Source organism: Hyalella azteca, unplaced genomic scaffold (assembly GCF_000764305.2).
Source record: "Hyalella azteca isolate HAZT.00-mixed unplaced genomic scaffold, Hazt_2.0.2 contig8708, whole genome shotgun sequence".
Classification (NCBI taxonomy): domain Eukaryota; kingdom Metazoa; phylum Arthropoda; class Malacostraca; order Amphipoda; family Hyalellidae; genus Hyalella; species Hyalella azteca.
In genome coordinates, this window is record NW_025938794.1 from 48,341 (window position 1) to 56,688 (window position 8,348).

Genomic DNA, 8,348 nt, shown 5'->3' on the forward strand with positions numbered 1-8,348 from the left:
GCTTTTATTTCGTCTAATGATTTTTTTATTTACTCAACCCCGGCTGGTGACACTTATTTCATGCGCAAGTTTCAATTTGCAGTTTCCGCTCCTAAAAGTGTTATCTAGAAGGACTTGTCTGTAATTATGGCGCTCGTTCCCTCAAGTGTTATGGAATATCATTTGAAATCCTGAGGGGGATGTAGCAGACATTTTGAGTTCGAGGTTATACGAGATATTTTTATAGAATGACATTTAATTTGTAAGTAATTTAACTATATTTTGCAGTCATGCAACGCCTTGAATAAAATTTATTCATGCATTAAATGAGGCCAGCGTTTATTGTCCCAGATTTTTTAATTTCCGTCATTCTGTATATGGTCGCGATAATTTGTGATGGACGACAATTGGCTATCACTTCTATAGAAATACGATGAACTGCTATGTTAATATGTTATGTATAGTAATAATGATGTGTTATGATCACGATCTACTTCATCGGTCTATTATTTCTACTACAAAAATAAGGCTAATAACCAAATAATAATGATGTGTTATGTTCACGATCTACTTCATCGATCTTTTATTTCCATTACATTAATGAGGCTATAATGACCAAATAATGATGTGTTATGTTCACAATCTACTTCATCGGTCTATTATTTTTGTTACATTAATGAGGCTATAATGACCAAATAATGATGTGTTATGTTCACGATCTACTTCATCGGTTTATTATTTCTGTTACATTAATGAGGCTACAATGACCAAATAATAATGATGTGTTATGATCACGATCTACTTCATCGGTCTATTATTTCAATTACATTAATGAGGCTAATGACCAATAAAATTCAATGAAATGGGCGACGGCTTACGGCGGCTGCGCGCGCCAATGGCAGGCAGAGCAAAAATAAATTGACCGGTTAAATGACAACATTTAGGCTTTTATAGAAATCGTTTATTTTTAACATATGTCAGAAAATATATCTATTTTATATATAATATACAAAATAGGTTATATGTTTATATATATAATATATATTAAAATATTATCAATAAGGAAAGCAGACTAACGTTAGTTATTTCTCATTGGAATTTGAGGTATGCACAGGATATTTTATTTTATTTAACCTGTGAAAGTTTTTAGAAGAAGACTCTGATCTCGGGAGAAAGTTCGTATTGAATTTTTATGCGTTCACGAAAAGTTAGAATAAAGATCTTTTTATGAAGAGTAATTTTCAATCGTTCTCACTTTCATCCTCTAAAGTTTTGCAAAACAGATAATATATATTCATATCGAAATGGACTTCACTGTTGTTGGGGCTCTCTGAACCACCAACGAGCCTTCATGATCGCATAGGTTTACTGTTTAATGCACGATGATTAAAACACTTTATTACACCACACTTTCAAGTAAACAAATAAATAATAAAGAATGATACTAGCAAGTTCACTTCATGGCTTTCATCTTGGTGCTTTAGCTCTTATGGCTTTATCTCCACATGAATCTAACTCTCCGATTTGTGGCTAAATTTCCATTCGAGTTTAACTTTCCATTTTGAGTGTAACTCTCCGATATGAGGCTTTCCTATAAAAGAACCAAATAAAAATAGATAAATAACTTATAGTAAACAAACATTAAAATACATACAAACTTTAAATATTCATAAATCTATTCCGCATCAAATTTATTCACATTCATATTCACATCCTAACACTGCACATAGCTCCGCTCTGAATTTCCACATCAGAATAATCTCATGACCTCCTCCTTCCGCACTTAGCCTTCCGTAAACTCTAAACTAAAATGAAAATTTAAAATTCCGGACTATAAACAAATTATACAATCAATACTCCGATATATAAATAACAATCATTTACATTCCTTACACTGTTGCGAAATAAAATTACACTGTAGCGACACCTCACGTACAAACATCCAATACCGTCAATATTACCTACACTATTCAGTTTCGCACTCCCTCAATCCCTTAAGTTTTTATGAATCTTGTAACACCATAAAAGAATTCAAGATGATGATAGGTTTCATCATCTTCAACAACAATGGCTTGATCTGGATCCATCCTGAGCCAACAATGGCGTAGGTGCAATGAAGGCAACATAACGAAATGAAGTTTGGTCAGTAAATTACATCAAGTTTTAAATTATCCTTTTCTCTTGAGCTTCATTAAAATGATCGCACGAGGTTCTATGATATTGGAACAACGATATAGACTTGGCGCTTGTTAAGATTACTCTCCTAAATAGCTGCTCTGCAGTAACAGTTTAGCACAAGACTCTTCCAGCAAATTTGTTCGTGGTTAACGATGTTTTTATTCACGTTGAAAAAGAAGCGGTGCCTCTTATATACGTTATCAGCATTTGCACATGATGCAGTTTTTTACAGAACTGTTTGTCATTACTTCTTGTATGAAGTTACCATTTAGAAAGTAAAGATTATTAAGGAAATGAATAACTGAAATGTTCTCAGTAGTTTTCGATGTTCGCACGTGTTAATGAACACAGGGTATTAATTTGAAATACTTATTCAGTAAAATCACGATCAGTTTTCACTGTGAATATTTGCATGGATCCTGTTTCTGTTTCAACTGTTAAAGAAGAGAAGGCGCGGGTTATAAATGATTCTGATGTGTGCTACGGATATGATAATGTGAAGAAGATTGATGTTTTTAATAGTGAACGACAATAATTTACTCTTATGTAATTTCTATTTAGTCAGTTCTTGATATCTGTTCATATCTCTATTTCACGAAAAGTCCTCCAATTGTTCACTAAGTTTCACGCTATAATGATAACTTTTCACTCGCAAATCAGCAAATTTATATATGATGAAGCCGTACGTGTTATATTTCTATTCATTCAATCGTTATCCATTTCCTGTATTCTTTATTAAAATTATATCAAACCCATCAGGACTTTCATAAGACCGGGCAATTGCGTAAACAAATAAAAAAAATTGAGCGATCTAATTAAAGGTTTAAATTTTTCTAATAATAGAGCCAGGTGAGCAAATTCCAATTTCATGTAATAGCTACTCAAGAAATTGCGTCTATGTTCTGCCACATAAAAATTAGGGCACTTTTCATATTTGCCCCTTTAATTTATCGAAATAAAAAGGCGCCGCCTAAATTGCCCTTACAAAAAAAACACCGGTAAAAGTTCTCATTCAGTTGGTCCTTCTGTCATGATTTTTTTATTCTATTCTTGCTGGATGAATCTGCATTTAATGCACTGTTGATGTTTAGCTTAGTTTGGAATTATTACAATGGCACCTCGGGTCGACTTTAATTCGTTGCCTCAGGAGCGGCAACTTATATGAAACTGTCAACTTCTGACAGTTGACTTCTTAGAAACGCAAAAGGCATTTTAAATTGACAAAATAAGGAATAAAATCTGAAAATGCTTTTATATTGCCTCAATTAAGAGTAGAATAACGTCAAACAGCGTGGCCGGGAAGGTCGAAATCTGACGGCATTTGTTTACTAAAGCCAAGCTGATGGGTCGCACCGACTTATGAGTTTTCTTCGGAGTTTGAGTTCCATTATTTAGTTTCAACCCCCGACCCGCTACAGTTGACTTCCTGGGTTTCGTTTGTCAGCGAAATTTGCGCTATCTAATCTGCTTTTAAAATTCAAAGCATATGCGTTCAGTGAGGGATTACAGCGTGCCTTACGAGCACTTGATTGCTTCCGCGTATTTGGTGCCTTGAATGCGTTCGTTTCGCTGCGAACAACTACGATTTGGTGTTTCAACTTGTGCATGCATTAGAATTGGCATGATTAGGTAATTGATGCATAAAAATATATCATAGACTCTCAGAGATTCGAGTTTTTTGTAAATTTTTATATATTTCATGGCTCTACATCTTAATTTAAAAGCATTAATTAGGTTTTTAATGTAAGTCATAGAAAATAATTGCAATGAATATATATATATAGAATGAGACGCCTGGTAGACACCGGACATACGAATAAAATCCATATTTTTTACATTTTGTGTTTTCAGATCTTTTAGTCTCTCAGAAACAAAAGAAAAAAGAGAATATTCAATCCTTCTCCTTCCCACTGACATGAATAATTGGATAAATTAGGTTGCTTCGCAATAATCGCAATTGTGAACTTTTCGATGGCAAATTTGCTTGTACATTTTTCAAAACAAATCTGAATCAACTTTTTAAATGTAAGAAATGAAACCTAGTGCAATTGTCAGTGCCAGAAATCTCTCCGCATTAAGTCTTTGTAGAACACTTCGCAACAGTAAAAAGTATGTAATAGTGTCACCCATTTGTGTGCCGGTATTATTTGGCTTTTACAGAACTGAGCAAGAGTCTTACACGAGTCAGGATGTAAAATTAATTTTGGTCGTAAGTTTTAACTGAAGTGTTATTAAAGCTAAATTTTGGCTTCTCGGGTCGTAATTTAATAGAGAAGAGACAACGAGTACCTTGATGACAGCCCGAAAGCACGCATCGTGAACAACACTTCTGGTCTTCTCAATAGAGCCGGCAATTAAAGAACAATAATAACGGTCCAGTCTTGAAAGCCGAGCCAATCTAATGAGAAGTTGTCGACTCCGTCTCGAGCTCGTTTCTGGAGCTGTGCTTCCCAAACTTTTTGTCATCAAGTACCACTGAAGAATCCCGTACAGTTCTCGCGGACCATCAGGTACAACGGTGTACCGATAACCATGCAAATTAATGACTATTATTTGTTAACAGTGTGCCCGGACACTTTCTTGTCCTGATCATCAATGCTTGGTCACGCAGGGCGAAACGCCAGTCATTAACTTATCTAAAAGTACCTCAACGATTGTCAATAAAAGACACTATTTCGGTTCAACATTGGGGTCTTAAAACTATTTATTTCAACAAATTATGATACTTGAAACAGACGCTCAATTAATGGTACATTCTTATGAAGGTACTTAAGGCGGCGAGAACTCTCAGCCCATTCAGGGAGAGGGCTCACTGCGAGACAAGAGCCGTAAACAAGATCTGAAGTTAACAGCTGCCACTTTTAAGGCCATAACCATAACTATAACTGTACCGATCGATCCCCAGGACACAACAGAAGTGAAATGAAAGTATTCTCTATGCCTCACTCCCAGACAAAATTCCCTACAATAGCACGGAAGCACATGTCTCGCATGCAGCTACAGTCGCCCTGAACATTCATTATTAATCCTGATGATAATTTTGTGTTATTAATAAGAAAATTAAAAACGAAGCTAACCAGCTGAAGATATAAGCTTGTGAACGATATATCGTCGTTCACATTAGTTACATTTTATCCATATACGTGAATTTTCTACTGATACCCGCAGAAATGCTGAATAAATCTAATGTTCAAATTTAACACTAGGCCGCTAGCAACAGGTGGCGTCAAGTGGTAGCAGTAGAAAATAGTTGTCAGTTTATTTTGTGTTGTGCAGTTAAGGTTTCTAAGAAGAAAAACATTGCTGACTTGAATTAGTTTATGTCACGGGAAATTTTTCAGTACCACATGTGAGACCCATTCATACCGTGAATGGGTTATGATGATGGAACCAAACTGTTGTATGCGTACCGCATACAACAGTTTGGTAATCTGTTCAAAAATGTTATATAGGTTGGTAAAATTTACAATATTTGCTAACATATTCAATCCCAATTATAACCCATTTTTCATGTGGACTTGAATTAGTGAGTGTTCAGGATTCAGATCTCTTTTGTTTCATAGAATTACTGTCATTTGGTGAATGTGTCTTGAACTATTTTAATTTTATTACTATATATCGCATAAGATATTCGCAATTTACTGCATTCATGACGTTCCTTTAATAACAAAGTCCTATGTAATGTCGCCTCCGTCCCGAGGGCGAAGAAATTAACCAATTCATTTGATCATGAATCCGTGTTCTTATTACTCTTCTCTGTGAGAGCTTCAAGTCACACATTATACTATTTATTTCACTCACACATATGTTGTCATAGCAAGACTTAATTTCGAAGTAGTTCAGAGTCTTAAATGTATCCCGAATAAGAAGTGATATGCCAGACTTCTAGTACGAACCATCTCCGTCGATCTCTCCACAGTAAATAAATGTTTTTGCCCAGTCATATTTATTAATAAGTTGTTAATGATTATAATTTATAATTCATGCATCATTATTAATAGTTTATTAATTAATGAAACTAACAAAAATCTTCAAAATTTTTATTTTCATCTCTCTTGGCAACAATTGGTTGAATTAGATGACCTAATGATTGGCCGAATTAGATGATTGACATTAACATTAATTGCCTGGGTCATAGAGACACTCTAACTTCTCTTCATGATAGTAAATACACCGGATCATTTACAAACGTTAATTATCATCGATTCTTCGAAGCAATTATTCTAGCGAATAAAAAATACATACGCACAACCAAGCTGCCATTCACACGTACTTCTTTCATAAACGCGCGGTCTATGATTTACGTGACGTGAAAATCGGAACATTAGACGTAAACATACTCTTAAGGTCCAAGGCATTATCAAAAGTAGCAAATAAACAATAATTTTGCTTCTCACTCACACTGGACACAAAATATGCATATCAGCCTTGCAATTTATTCACCTTATCATACCTATTAAAATATTCTAATATGATAATAGGTTTATTCAGGCTTAATGCAGCACAACAATCTCTCAATGATTGCCATTCTCATTCATCCCGTAAATTCTAAACTAAATTGACGAATTTAAAATTCCATTTTCTGTTGTTTCATAAGTTTGTAATTAATATTTCGGCATGCTGTCCATTCCTAGATTACTCTTGCCATGGAATATTATTATAGATACACTAGATTTTTCTTTGCTTGTGGTACTCGTAACTATATTGCACGGCAAGTCGCCTGAAGATTCCATATATAAGCAGCCCAGCTTACAGTTATGCAGTCCTTCGGTTTGAGAAAGAACGCACGCAACCTAACCTAAGTTACAACGATCCAATCATAACTTTTGGTTGTGCGAAAGCTCAAAGGAGTTTCGGTAGCAGTTTTTGCCGTGCAGGTGGTTTGTTTTTCTGTCGTAGTTCGAAGGTGAAATTCTACAGGATTTGTAGACCATATCGACCCCAGGAGCAAGACATTCTTCGGAAATGTTAAGGGGTTCAAGCTTTACTGTCTGTATCTTCATCAGCGATGAGATTTGCCGATGTCTGGTTCTGTCCACACTCAACCACTTTGTCCTCTATGTCTCTTAATCACATATAATAGTGTATCTTAACTACAAAAGTTAAAATATCTTAGTTACTGTCCCTACTGCAGCCCACTTATAAAATTTTGAAAAAATTAACCTAAGCCCTTCACATCAACTAAATTCACACACGTTTTTGCCCCATACCAGGCAGTAGCTCGGTGACCATCACGCGCCTCAGGCAGACGCCTTGTCCTAAACGCTGGCCGACCTCGCGGCCGTTAAACGCAGGCGTCGGAGTGAGCGCGTTAACTGGGCCGTCTAGCTTGAATATAACTTGCTTCCTTGACGATTTGGCCAACATTACAGAGGATTTTGTCGTTTTTTTCACATACATATAGAGCGAAATCTAAAAAGAAGTCATCAAATCGTTCAATTAGTTTAATATATACACATGAGCTGAAGTGTTGCAATATCAAAACATTTATCATTAAATAATATGATGATTGCATTGCTGCTCACTTGAGCACCACGCGATGCGTAACATTTTTTTGCCACTCACGTCCTCTTTATCAACATCCTTTTTCTTCATTTCAAAATTTCAACCCGTTAATGATTACCCTGAATTTATAGAAAAAATTGCAAGTCAAATTCCACCTTTTGATTTCTACCCTCAACTGACCGTTTTACAGGGCCGCTTGATTCCATCACCAAAAACAAAATTTCAGGTCCTGGTAAAATTCGATACGATTGGTATCGTGGAAACGCTCTCGAATATAAAACATATATATCTATACGATGCCAGGCTTCAAACAAACGCCCAAACTTTCACAAATCTTGTAGATATTCGACAAAATTTTTTTTTTGAAGGGGGAGGGTTTGATTGAAGCCTAGACAACAAATATATATAGGGCTGTACGGGCGTGTAGTATAAGCAATGCTTAGCTTATCGGGGTATTACGTAGACCTGGAATTTATTTCCTATGTAGTGAGAGAATAGGAATGTATTGGATCAAGAACTGAAATTTGCTTTGTAATTGAGAAAGATAGATTAATATTAAAAACCCAAATCGTTATTTCTTAACGAGAGTAAAATGAGACTCATTTATCTTCTATATAAAATGTGGGAGTGGAGAAGCCCATATTCAATTAGAACGTAAGAGTTTTATCATTATAACCGAATTTGGG